This window comes from Enhydra lutris, unplaced genomic scaffold (genome assembly GCF_002288905.1).
Source record: "Enhydra lutris kenyoni isolate GAN:26980312 unplaced genomic scaffold, ASM228890v2 scaffoldscaffold53, whole genome shotgun sequence".
NCBI classification, from domain to species: domain Eukaryota; kingdom Metazoa; phylum Chordata; class Mammalia; order Carnivora; family Mustelidae; genus Enhydra; species Enhydra lutris.
The window spans coordinates 1,118,121-1,130,827 of record NW_019154137.1 but is presented as its reverse complement, the minus strand read 5'-3'; the positions used below and the strand labels follow the sequence as shown (position 1 = coordinate 1,130,827).

The 12,707-nt window shown below is 40.7% G+C and overlaps 1 pseudogene; it reads right to left on the bottom strand.

Annotated features, from left to right (window-relative positions):
* Positions 1 to 345: 345 nt before the first annotated feature.
* LOC111157217 overlaps positions 346 to 12,707 on the bottom strand; it is a 175,097-nt pseudogene continuing 162,735 nt past the window's right edge.

Below are 12,707 nucleotides of genomic sequence, written 5' to 3'. Positions count from 1 at the left end.
GATGCGGGGCTTGATCCCAGGACCCTGGGATCATGACCTGAGCCAAAAGCAGAGACTTTAACCCACTGAGCTACCCAGGCACCCTAATTTAGTTTTTTAAAGAAAAAGAATTTAATCTTTATTTACAGGTCACTGTACAATAGGAGATTCCACATAGAAATAGGAAACCCACTGAGAGGAGGAGCTTCCTACAGTTTGTACAGTTTTGAACTGGTGAAGTAGAGTTCCGTTGTAAAAAGTGCTACCATAACAAAACACACTGAGAAAGAGTCCTTACTAGAGAAACGGTAAGACAGACTTCTACCAGAGCATACCACAAATGACTTTCTGCCTCAGCTGTACAGTCTAGAAGTTAAAGGTCCCAAGAGCGCAGCCCTGAACTTGGAACATACAGCCTTCAGAGGTCGTTTCTGGCACAACATTCTGATCTTCCTCTTCCTCTACAGGGAAATCCTTCTCCATCAAGTTTAGTGAAGCTTCTGTACACAGACTCATTTTCATGGTTTCGTAGAGCTGCAGTTTTGGCCAAACCTCCACATTCTTCAATCATTATACTAAGTTTCTCAGTTTGACCTAGTTTCTCAGCAGCCTGAAAGGTGTTGGAAATGGCATGCAGAATAATTTTGAGATCTTTTGCAATTAAGAGGTTCATCAGTGGCTCTGTTATGCCACATTGAATGGGGTATACAGTCTGTTCAGCTGTCCTGCCACTTGTAGAGTTGGTCACAGCCCAGACAGCTTCCTTTTGGGTCTTAACGTCTGCCTTAGAGAGAAGACCAATGAGGAATGGGACCAATCTGTGATTCACAACTGGCTGGATCTGGTCCTGGTGACCAGCTGTGATGTTTGACATTGTCCAGGCAGCTTCCTTCTGAATATTAGTTTTGGGGTTTGTTAGCAGGCTGGGAAAGAAAGCAAGTGCTCCTGTGTCTAGTACACCCTGAGTCTGTTCATCTGTCCCAGTGACAATATTTCCTATGGCTCCCAGCGCAGGGTTCACAAGCTTCATAAGCTGGGGCACAAGTCTGTTCATCTGGACCACCAGTAAGGTAGGAAATGGCCCAGCAGATCTCTGCCAATACTTCTGGAGCAACATGATGCAGGAGATGAACTAACGTAGGAAGAACATACCTGCTCAAACAGCATCTCACGGGGGTGCAGGATTCTTGTTGTGACAAAGGTTTGAAAGTGTCCAGGTAAGGTTAAATAAGTAACCACATGCTGAAGATGACATGTCGGGAACTGTAAGGAGAGCCAATAGCGGGTCAACTGTACTGTACTTGACAACCAAGTCTCGAAAAACTGAACCTGCCATGTTTCCTAGAGCCCACACAGCTTGTTCACTGATGGGGGCATGGGGAGATGCCAACAGAGAAATGAATGCTGGGATAGCACCTCCATCTACTGCAGCCTCGGTCTGTTCTGATGTCCCGGAAGCAATGTTAGTGAGAGCCCAAGCAGATTCAAACTGCATGGAACTACAATCAGTTCTGCCCAAGGACACAAATTTTGGAATCAAACCAGCCCAGATTACGATGTCTACGGGGGGCTGTTTTTCCCTGGAAAGCAGTTTCCTAGCAGCTTGAGTAGCCTGAGGAGCTGGCTTTCCACATTGTTGCTATTTATGCCTTTGACAGTGTCATCAACAGACCATTCTACAGTGTCCTGGTTGTGGCAGCTTTCCTGCAGCGGGGGAGGAAGCATCATCAGGAAACGAGCTTGCGTTTCTCCTTTTCAGCATCTGGTCAACCTTCTTAGCTGTCCTCAGCTCCACGTTAACTTCTGTTCGGCGCCGCCTCATTTCTGCACTGTCTTTCCCCTTGTTCTTGAATCTGTTAAGGCGGGCAGCTGATGAGACAAAGGGAGAAAGCTATGCGGCTGGCTCAGGCTTCCCCAGGAGGCCTTCTGGGGCACACAGGCTGTGGGTCAGCTGCCCTCAAAACGTCCACCACGGATCACCCCAAAGACGGTGTCTGTCACATCCCTTTAAATCCCCTAAATAACGCAACACTCTAAGGTGGGTGTTGAATTATCATTCATGCCATTTTATAAATGAGGGCCCCGAGACTTAGGGAAGTCAAGACAGCTCTTTTTTTTTTTTATATTTTATTTATTTGACAGACATCACAAGTTGGCAGAGAGGCAGGCAGAGAAAGAGGAGGAAGCAGGCTCCCTGCAGAGCAGAGAGCCTAATTCGGGGCTTGATCCCAGGACCCTGGGATCATGACCTGAGCGGAAGGCAGAGGCTTTAACCCATTGAGCCACCCGGGTGCCCCTGAAGACAACTCTTTAGGATTAGACGACTCAGTTGTAGAACTATAATGCAAATCCAGATTTGTCTTATTCCAGTACCCTGATTATTAATGACTATCCTATTTGCTGTTACATTATACCGCCTGAATATTTGGAGCTTATAGGAACAATGAGGGGAGGCATAGCAGTGAAGAATAGTATTGGCAGTATGTGGACGGTATAAGCAAAATGGTGGTCAGTACCAGGGCAATCGTGGGCGATTTGGAATCATCGTTAGCACATGCGGTAAGACTTTTTAAACATTTTGAGTTGCCAGTTTTCACATATTTTAATAATATGTGGTTCCTACTGATAATCAGGAGGAAGTCAACTTTGAGTCACAGGAGGAAGGAGGGTCTGTTATGTTCTGACTCTGAAGCTTGAAGCTTGGTCTTGACGTCACAGTTGTTTTTCTCTGTAAACAACTTTACTGAGGTGTAGTTTATATACCAAAGCCTTGTCCATTTTAAACTTACAGCTCAGTGTTTTTTTTTTTTTTTTAGTTAGAGGGTTGTACAACTATTTTCACAGTCTAATTTTCAATTTTCATCTCTCCCCCAAAAGAGACCCTATATCCATTAACAATAACTCCTAATTCTCCCATTCCCCAGGGAACTTCTAATCTGTTTTTTTTTTTTCTCTCTATGGATTTGTCCATTCTGGACTTTTGATGTAAATGGGATCGTATGATAAGTGGTCTTCTCTGACTGGCTTCTTCTGCTTACAGGGTTTCTGAGGTTTACCCATGTTGTAGCTTGAATCAGTACTTCCTACACGGAGTATCTGCACAGCATTGAAAGACAAAAGCATAAATGACTCATGGAAATCTTTTCCTCCACTCAAAAGGGAAAAACATTTTTTTTTAAGATTTTATTTATTCGACAGAGAGCAAGGGAGCAGAAGCAGAGGGAGGGACAGAGGGAGAGGGAGAAACGCTGGGCACCCGACGTGGAGCTTGGTCCCAGGTCCCTGGGATCATGACCTGAGCTGAAGGCAGATGCTTAACCAACTGAGCCACCCAGGCACCCCAGAGAAAACATTTTCCAAAACTAAGAGTGGTGTTGTAGAGGACACTAAAGACAGGATTTAAGACAAGTGAGAAATGAGAGGGTTATAAGAAAATAAATGAACCTTTGCTTGTGAAACTGGAACTGATGAACTCAATAAAGAGAACGGTTGAAGTGTCTTCTTTAAGAGGTTGCAGGAACTAGAAGTACCAGGACAAAGCTATAATGCTGTGCAGAAGATAATAAACTACTTCTTAAAAATTAATGCAGAGTTTCAGAGGCGACACTATACCTGCTCGAGAGAAGATTATGAAGAGGAAGAAGAGATATATTAAGCTCTTCGTCTTTGGAGCCATCCCACTGAAAATCTTTCTGAGTTAGTTGGATTATTCATGATAGTAGCAAATACACCGAAAATTCCCTCAGGTTCTATTAAAGCAGAAAAGAGGGAGGTTATAGAACCATACTTGGGGAGATAAAAACTCAGTGTGTGTGTGGGTTGGTGATGAATGGGTGAAGGTGATCAAAAGGTATAAATTTCAGGGGCTCCTGGGTGGCTCAGTCGGTTAAGCGACCGATCCTTGATTTCCACTCAGGTCATGTTCTCAGGGTCAAGTGATCGAGCCTCGCATAGGGCTCCATGCTCCATGCAGAGTCTGCTTAATCCTCTCGTTCTGCTCGTGTCCCCATTTGTTCTCTCAAATAGATGAATACAATCTTTTTGTTTTTTAAAGGTATAGAGACGCCTGGGTGGTTCAGTGGGTTAAGCCTCTGCCTTTGGCTCAGGTCATGATCCCAGGGTCCTGGGATCGAGCCCCACATCCGGCTCTCTGCTCAGTGCGGAGCCTGCTTCTCCCTCCCCCCTCTGCCTGCTTCTGTGCCTACTTGTGATCTCTCTCTCTCTCTCTGTCAAATAAATAAAAATAAAATCTTTTTAAAAAGGTATACATTTCCGGGGCACCTGGGTGGCTCAGTGGGTTAAAGCCTCTGCCTTCGGCTCAGGTCATGGTCCTAGTGTCCTGGGATCGAGCCCCACATCGGGCTCTGTGCTCTGCAGGGAGCCTGCTTCCACCTCTCTCTATCTGTCTGCTTCTCTGCCTACTTGTGATCTCTGTCTGTCAAATAAATAAATAAAATCTTTGAAAAAAAAAAAAGGTATACATTTCCAGGTATAATAAATAAGTCCTAGGAATGTGATGTACAACATAGCGACTGTAGTTAATACTGTATTGTATATTGGAAAATTGCTAAGAGAATAGATCTTAAAAGTTCTCACTACAGGGAAAAAAATCTAGCTATGTGTAGTGATGGATGCCATAGACTTGTGATCACTGTGAGATGCGGAGAAATATTGACTGAAACTAGTATGTTATATTTAAATTATATCCTAATAGAAAACATATATATATATATATGAAGAAAAACGTGTTACTATAGGTAAACAAGAGATGCTGGAAGAATACTGGCATAAAGAACAAAGTAGGCTAGACGAAAAAGAGGACTGAGCTATGTCTATGAAGGAAAACTGGAAAATCTGAGAGTATTGAGCTAATAAGAAATGAATCCTGAATGTCTATGTGGAAATGTTACTGCTTTATTTGGTTGTGAGAAAAGATGATAAATATGTATAATATGTAGATAGCTTTGCTAATTAAAAAACCTACAAGGACCAAACAAGATAATGACTGGGAAAACAGTTTGAAAAGTAGAAAGCGCTATGCAAATGCAGTTGCTGTTGTCATTAAGGTTTGCTCTTTAGTCTTCACATCATTCTCTCTGCGGCAAGCCATTCGCAGATGCTGTCTTAGTTCATGTTCTTGTCTTCCTGGGCGAAAAGGCATTGTGTTCTGCGACCTTCGGAATTTGGAGTTTTCCTGGGGTCACTGGCTTCCCTGTTGGGATTTCAGTTGCTTATCCTACTTGTCTCAGTGTTCCCGATTTGCTAGATTCCTGTCTGGATGCAGTCATACTGGGCTCACTGTGCCTGGGCTCTCAATGTCCCCACCGCCAAAGGTTTGTGACCCGTAGTATGGATTGGTACGTGCGAGGGGTGATGTGTATCGTGCCATTTCGTGTCCTGTTGACCTGACTCTTGGCCTTCCTTTGCTCCTTGTTTTTGTTAGTGGCGCCATCCTTGCCTCACTCATCCAGGCTCACAAACGTTCGAAGTTTTCCCCCTCGTCCCCCCAACCCCCATCGCTTAAAATATTTCTGGAGCAGCTGTTGTGTGCAAAGACCAGCGGTGCTGAAGATGGGAAAGTTGCAACTCACCATCCAGGCGGTCACAGTCAAATGTGAAATAAGGATGCCTACCTGAGTAATAATAATAGAAAGTTGGATACATGTTATAGGAAGTTGTCAGAAGAGGACAAACGAGCGCCTGGGTGGCTCAGTGGGCTAAGCGTCAGACTCTTGATTCTGGCTCAGGTCATGATCTCAGGGGTCATGGGGTGGAGCCCGTCTAGGGTTCCGTGCTCACGAGGACATCTTGTTGAGATTCTCTCCCTCCCCTCCGCCCACCCTATTCCCCCAACCCCTGCCTGCTCGCAGGTGTGCGTGTTCTCTCAAATAAATTAATAAGACTTTCAAAAAGGGACAAACAAATTTTGGCAGTGAAAATGAAAAAGAAGTTTAACAGAGAAAGGCATATTTGAGCTGCATGTTTCCCCCCCTTTTGAAGGTGTACATTTCATACAGGAAGAGTCACCCTCTTTACAATTCAGTTAATGGACAATTCAGTTACTACATAAATCCCCCTTGATCCTTCATAACCAAACCTTGCCCGGACTCCGAGCCCAACAACCACTCATCTGTTAGCAGTCTATGGTTTTGCCTCTTCTAGAATGTCATAAAAAAGGAACCATACATTGTATAGCATTTTTGTACTGGCTGTCATGCATTTGTGAGATTGGTCGTGTTGTTGACTCTATCAGTAGTTCATTCCTTTTTATTGCCATGTAACACTCCATTTTATAGATGTATCACATCCATCCATCCATCCATCCATCCAGAAGTTCAAGACATTTAGGTTGTTTCCACTTCAGAGTATACAGGTTTTCTGTGACAACACAATGTTTAATTTCACTTTGGTAAAATTTTAGGAGTAGGTTTGTTGGGGTGTATAACTTTGTAAGACACTACCAAAGTGTCTTCCAAAAAGTGGCAGTGCCTAAGATTAACATATGAATGTTACTCAGTAATATTGGTTCTTTTTTTTTAATTATAGTATTCTAAGTAGTGTGTAGTCATATCTAAATGTGGTTTTAATTTTAATCTGCTTATTGTTAAATATAAAGACCTTTTCATATCTTTATTTGCCATTTGTATATCTTTTGTTAGGATTTCTATTAAAATATTTTGCCCGTTTTTAATTACTTTGTTATTATTGAGTTTTTCTACTTATATATTTTTAATTGAGATATGATTCAAATCCCATAAAATTCACTGTTTTCAAGTAAACAAATTGTTGGGTTTTAGTACATTCATAAAATTATGCAGCCCTCACCACTATCTAATTTTGTTACCCCAAAGAGAGATCCAGTAGTCATTAACAGTCAGTCTTCATTTCTTCTTCCCCCAGCCCCTGGCAACAACTAATGAATTTGCATACTCTGGATAGTTTGCATAAATTCAATTGTATAATATATAGCCCTTTGTGTCTGGCTTCTTTCACTCAGTATTTATTTATTTATTTATATTTATTCAAGGACTATCCGTTGTAGTAGGAACCTCATTCCTTTTATTGTATATCCATTCATTGTATGGATATACTACATTTGCTGATCCATTCATCAGTTGACAAATCTTTGGGTTGTTTTCATTTCTTGGTTTTTATGAATAATCCTGCTATCAACTTTCATGTAAAGTGTATTGAATATATATGTTTTCAATTCTTTTGGATGTATACCTAGAACTGGAATTGCTGGATCATATGGTAACATATATTTTATATATGCTAGATACAACTCATTTATGAGACATATTATTCACATGTTTTTTCTGAGTCTTATGCTTTCTTTTCTATTTTTTAAAAAATATTTATTTGAGAGAGACTATGGAGAGGGGAGGTGTGGAGGGAGAGGGAGAGAGAAACTTAGGCAGACTCTGTGCTAAGTGCAGAGCCTGATGTGGGGCTCAATCCCACAACCTGGAGATCAAACCAAGAGTCAGACGATTAACCAATTATGCTACCCAAGCTCCCCTCTTTTTGTTATTTTTTTTAAAGATTTTATTTATTTATTAGAGAGAGATCACAAGTATGCAGAGAGGCAGGCAGACAGAGAGAGGAGGGGGAAGCAGGCTGCCTGCTGAGCAGAGAGCCTGATGGGGGGCTTGATCCCAGGACCTCAGCTGCGATCATGACCCGAGCTGAAGGCAGAGGCTTAACCCACTGAGCAACTCAGGCACCCCTCTCTTTGTTATCTTAATAGTGGTTTTGAAGTTCTTAATTTGACATTTTTTTCACAGATCACATTTTGTCATGTTATGTGAAAAAATATATCACTAAGCCAAGGTTGCATAGATGATGTTTCCATCTAGATCTTTTATAGTTTTAGGTTTAACATTTAAGTCTATGATTCAGTTTTTGTTAATTTTTGTGTACAGTAGATGGATCAAGTTCATTTCTTTGCATATGGATATCCAAATATACACAGAAACCATTGTTTTTATTCTTTGTCTTAATCAAATGGTTGTACTTGTGTGGGTCCATTTCTGGACTCCGTTCTGTCCCATCAATCTGTAGGTCTGTCCTTTTGCTAATACCACACTCTGTGATTCCTGTAGCTGTATAGTAAGCTTTAAGATCAAGTAGGCTCATTCCAAATTTGTTCTTCTTCAAAATTGTTTTGACTGTACTCATTCCTTTCCCTTTCCATATGAATGTTTTCAAAGCCAACTTGTCTACTTGTACAAAAAATTCCTGCTTGGATTTTGATTGTAATTGCATTGAATTTGTAGATTAGTTTGGAGAGATTTGACCTTCAAACAGTATTGAGTTTCCCAATCCATCAATGTTGCATGTATTGCCATTTATTTAGGTCTTCTCTGACATTTGCCAACAATGTTTTGCAGGGTTCCCCCCGGCCCGCCACATACATATCTTACACCTATTTTCCTAGATTAATTTAGACCACTATTTTGTTTTTTTGATGCTATTGTAAATTGCATATTGCATTTCAGTTTCCAGTTTTTCATTGCTAGTATAGTTTATTTTTACATGTTAACCTTGTATCCTGAGACCTTGCTAAATTCACTTGTTTTATTAGCTCTTTTGTATTCTTCTTGAGGCTTTCTACATAGATAATCGTGCCATCTGTAGATAAAGTTTTATTTCTCACTTTTGATTATGTGCATTTTAGGTGTTTTTTTAGCCTTCTACCTTTTGCCTTTTGCAATGGCTAGTTTCTCCAGAAAATATGTTGAAAAGGAGTGGGAAGAGTGAACCTGCTTGCTGTGTTCCTCATCACTAAAGGCGGGCATTTAATCGCTTACCATTAAATATGAAAGCTATGGTTTTGTAGTTTCCTCAGGTTGAGGAAGTTCCCCTATAATCCTACTTTGCTAAGAGTTTTATCAGGAATGGATGTTGGACTTTGCCAAGGCTTTTCCTGCATTTATTGAGATCTAAGGTGTCTATGAGACACCTAGGTATCTTTTCAAGTTGCAGATTTTGATTGTTAGTGTGGGATAGGGCCTGAGATTATACATCTTTGTTAAGCTCTGAGATGAAATTTGACGTTTTTGGCCAGGGACCGCACTTTACATAACATGGGCGTCGGGTAGACACTAAACAGTGCTAAGAAAGTGACACGTGCAAGCAGAAATGTAGAGAATAAATTTTGTCATGAAGAGCAGTGAAGGAAAGGATCAAGAATGAAAGAGGGACCAAGAGTTTGAAAATCTCCAGGATTAAGTTTGTCAAACGTGAAATTAGTCTCGGTTTTATAGCAGAAGTTACACTACTTATTTTGTACCTATTTGTGGTATTTGAAACCTCACATCTTACTATAAAACCACATATCCCTCACTGTCCAAGTCTGTTTGGTTTCCAAGTGTGGATTGTGATGCTTCAGATCAGAAAGGACACCACGTGATCTGCATGTATTTGGTTCTGGAGTTTTGAGTAGTGAGTAATAGTGAGAGGCAAATCACGAGGGATCTCTGTCCACATGGCGCGGGCACATGTGTGCACACGCATATCATAACCTGTTTGGGTTTTGAGTTTCCATCACTAGAGTTCTGACAGTGGAACACTTACTTACACATTTTTTCCCCACTACCAGCTCCATAGTCCTTTAGGGTTAGGATCATGTATTTATTTGTCTTTGCGTTTTCAGCCTCTTGTATACCACTTGGTACTTAGTAGGTGCTCATTAAATATTCATTAAATTGTCACAGTGAGCTGGTGGGAGGAAAACAAATACAGATACTTTATCAAGGGCTTTACTTGCAGAGGGAAGGAGAGTGATAATTTGACAGGTGAGGAGGATTCAGGGCTGAAGGAAGATTTTTGTTTTGTTTTCTTATTTTTTCATTATTTTGAAGTCATATAGATTTGTGGTTAATTTTAGGCAGAGAGGAAAGACCCAGTAATGTGGAAGTTACTGAAGATGGAAGAGCAAACGAATAATTAATAGAGCAGTTTTCTGTAGCAGATAAAGAACACAAGTAGCTGGCTTAATCACGAAGGGGGAAGACACATTATTTTGACCCATTTTTCATTCAGTTGTGTAGAATCTTCATCACAAAACCATTTGGCCGTAGCCATCACTATGTTCCACTCTAATCAAGGACCCTGTTGCTTTTTACCTTTTTAATTCATCTCCTTCTCTATAATCATGTTTACTCGGAATCTTTTTTGCACATGGCTGGTGGAGCTTTCTCCCAGAATCTTTCCCAGAAACAGCCCTCCTCCTGGAGAACCCATTATGAGGCTCCTCCTTTCTGATCTCTGATTTCAGCCTGGCGTCTATCTCTAGGCCTTGAGATGAATGAGGATGTCGGGTTCGTACTGTTTTCTTCAGCCTCAGATTTCTTGATGGGTTCCATTACCAAAGGTTAACGTGTGACTCTTGATTCTCTTGCTATGTTGGCATTTGACACACTGAAATGCGTTCCTATAATTCAAATGACAGTAATGCCTTCTATTTTCTAATCAGGGGGCAACGATTTCTGCCGAGGAGATTTTTTTTCTAAAAAATGATTTCAAAAGAATGCCATCAAGTGTGTAGCTCTATATGCGTGCATGTGCATACTTGCCTATGTGGGTTTTATGTCACAGACGTAATTTCTATGTGATATGAGTTTATTCTCATGTGTGGGCTAATTGATAGCTTACAGGGTGTTTGTGTTTTCCAGTCTGCTGTTTTTGCTCTGAGCAAAAATCTACTCAGCTGATGAGAATATTTTGACAACTCTGCCTGTGTGTCCAGGAAATGTAATTTGGTGTGAATTTTCTGGCTGCGATGACCCAATTTTAAGATGTAAAATAGAATACTCTAGATGTATATGGAAATAATGTAACACACCTAACTCCCCCACAAGGAGTAACAAACACTAAGACCTGGTACAGCTCTTAATATATACAATCAGAGGATGGAAACATCATGATTATAGTCTCCTTAACTCATTTGCAAATATTACAAATGTTGTTTACCGAAACTGAGTTCTAGCAAAAGTTACAAAGATTTATGGCTTCTAGGCTTGGAAAAAAACAGTTCAATTTAATTCTTAGGAATATTTCAGTCAACATTTTATGATTTATTTGTACCTTTAACCATACCGGGGCTTTTTCAAAATCTGTTTCTCAGTGCCTTGAAATATGAATACGCTCAAATAATTATTTCTCCACAAAGTGTTGTTTTTCTTTGGGGTTCAGTAGTTTAATAACTGCCTTTATGTAATTCAGTGTGATTCCTGTCTCCTCGTTCATTTCTTGGCTGTTTCTCTTTTAACATTCTGGTCACATGAAGGAGCGCACACTGAATGTTATGGATGACCAAAGGAAACCAATCACTACATATATTTTGAAAAACGGACTTAACATTTGCATCGGTGTTTTGTGAAGTTTAATATTTAAAATCCTGAAACTCAACCAACATTAAGTACTGAGCCGTCATTGTTTATTAAAGATGCCTCTACCATAGAAGTACTAAAATATCATTCTGTGCTAGCTGACAGGGAAAGGAAAGCAATCTGCATTCCCTCAAGTGTGGTGTTTTAGCAGCTTTCCTCTGCACACTGAGGCTAGCTTGACAAAATTGATTATATTGATCATTTTATGGGTCGATTGCCCGGAGATTGAATGGTTAATTTGATTTGGTCTTCCTAATGGCCAAAAGGACCAGTTGGCTTGATTGGGATGATGACTGAAACAAGAAATTCAGCTGTGAAAACATTCGAATCAATGGTGCTGTGTTAACACCATCTCACATCTCAGAGATGGCTAAACTTCAAAGCCTGAATTTCAGATTAAACGGAAGCCCTCAGCCTTGATGGCTAGCTCCGAATTAGTATTGCAGTCGACAACTTTAATTGGGGGTATTTTCAATTTTTCCATAATGCACATCAGATGCCAAAGAGTAGAATATTAAAGCAGCCCGAAAGAAAGCAACCAATTGCTGGTGCTATTGAGAAGTCTCGAAAGCATGTCTGACTGAGATGATGGGCCATGATATGAGAATCTATAATGAATTTACAGCACAAACATCGTGACTCATAAGCTTGTCGCACAAGAGCAATTTGAAAAAGGAGTCTTGGCAAATTGACACCTGTGTTCCTTGCTCTCTTGTATGCCGATGGGAGATTTTTAGCAAGTATTAGGAAACTGTATGAAAACGAAGAGCATTAACAGCTAACAAAGGAAATGGCAGTGTTATGAAGCAAAGATCTGTATACATCAAGGCTGAAGTATCCTATCTGGTTCCATGACTTTTGGCGCCATTTCTGACTGCAGTGGCGACTACACATACGAAGTGGAAGGGAGGTTGGAAGCAGTTGTCACTGTGACCCTGTTACAGCATCTCCTTAACAAGGAAAATGTTGGGGACAGATGAAGTCCTCCAACTTCAGTAGGATAGCATTTCCTTACAACTCCCTTTTTGTTGTTGTTGGTTTTTGTGGTGGGGAATACTTGATTGTTTCATTTCTTTTCACAAGATTGTTCCTTGCTTGGGCATATCAGGAATGTTCCCATCCTGGGGTGCCTGGCTGCCTCAGTTGGAAGAGCAAGCAGCTCTTGATCTCGGAGTTGTGAGTTTGAGCCTCACGTTGGGCAGAGAGATCTTTTTAAAAATAGGTGATTTTTTAAAAAGCTACCATCTTGCAGACACAGTACGGAAATGGTTTCCCTGTGGTGGAAACATGGCCTTTTTTTTTTTTTTTTTTTTTTTTTTTTTTTTTTTTTTT